General features: G+C 43.7%; 1 protein-coding gene across 1 annotated transcript in view; it reads right to left on the reverse strand.

The window, feature by feature from the left end:
* RAD54L (RAD54-like (S. cerevisiae)) overlaps nucleotides 1-916 on the reverse strand; it is a 43,424-nt gene that overhangs the window by 32,758 nt on the left and 9,750 nt on the right. The window lies entirely within an intron of this gene.

Consider the following 916-nt stretch of genomic DNA (forward strand, 5'->3'; position numbering starts at 1 on the left):
GGCTCCAGAACAGTAAGAGAGTTCACTTGTATTGTCCCAGCCACTGCGTTTGTGGTCATTTGTTAACGCAGCTAATACAATAGGAAGCTAAAATAGTCGTGGTATGATCTGAAAAGATGAAGACAGAAGGTAACATCCAAAAAGTAACAGAATGAAGTTTAATGCAAATGAATAACTGATGACGACGATGCCATTTTATGTTAGATGGAACATTTTTCCCCAGTCGTTGTTCCCATGGGGAAGACTTTTAACTAACACATCCCTTCCCTCTCCTGACTCTTGACTCTCTCAGGCCCTGGTATATGGGATGATGACTCCTGTTCATTTGGAAAGAATATTGCCCTAGCCAGTTTCTCAGTGGTTAGAGCACCGGCCCGAGGACTGAAGGGTCACAGGTTTGATTCCAATCAAGGGAACATACCATGGTTGCAAGCTCAATGACCGGCCACCCAGTAAGGGGCGTGTGGGAGGCAGCCGATCAATGATTCTCTCTCATCACTGATGTTTCTATCCCTCTGTCCCCTCTCCCTTTCTCTCTGAAATCAATAAAAATATATTTTTAAAAAAAAACCCACAATGAAATCTTGCCCTAGCCAATTTGGGTCAGTGAATACAGCATCGACCTGCGGATTAAAGGGTCCTGAGTTCGATACCCAGTCACGGGCACGTACCTTAGTTGCAGCCTCGTTCCCCGACCCGGTCTGAGCATGCAGGAAGCAACCAATGGATGTGTCTTTCTCACATCCATGTTTCTCTCTCTCCTCCCTACCCTCCGCTCCTTCTAAAAAATAAAATAATAATAATAATAATAATAATTATTATTATTATTATTATGGCCAGAAAGGACCGTTTTCTCCATTGATTTTTAGAAAGAGTGAAAGGGGTGGAGGGAAACAGAGAGAGAGAGCTGGCCAAG

This window comes from Myotis davidii, unplaced genomic scaffold (genome assembly GCF_000327345.1).
Source record: "Myotis davidii unplaced genomic scaffold, ASM32734v1 scaffold1815, whole genome shotgun sequence".
NCBI classification, from domain to species: domain Eukaryota; kingdom Metazoa; phylum Chordata; class Mammalia; order Chiroptera; family Vespertilionidae; genus Myotis; species Myotis davidii.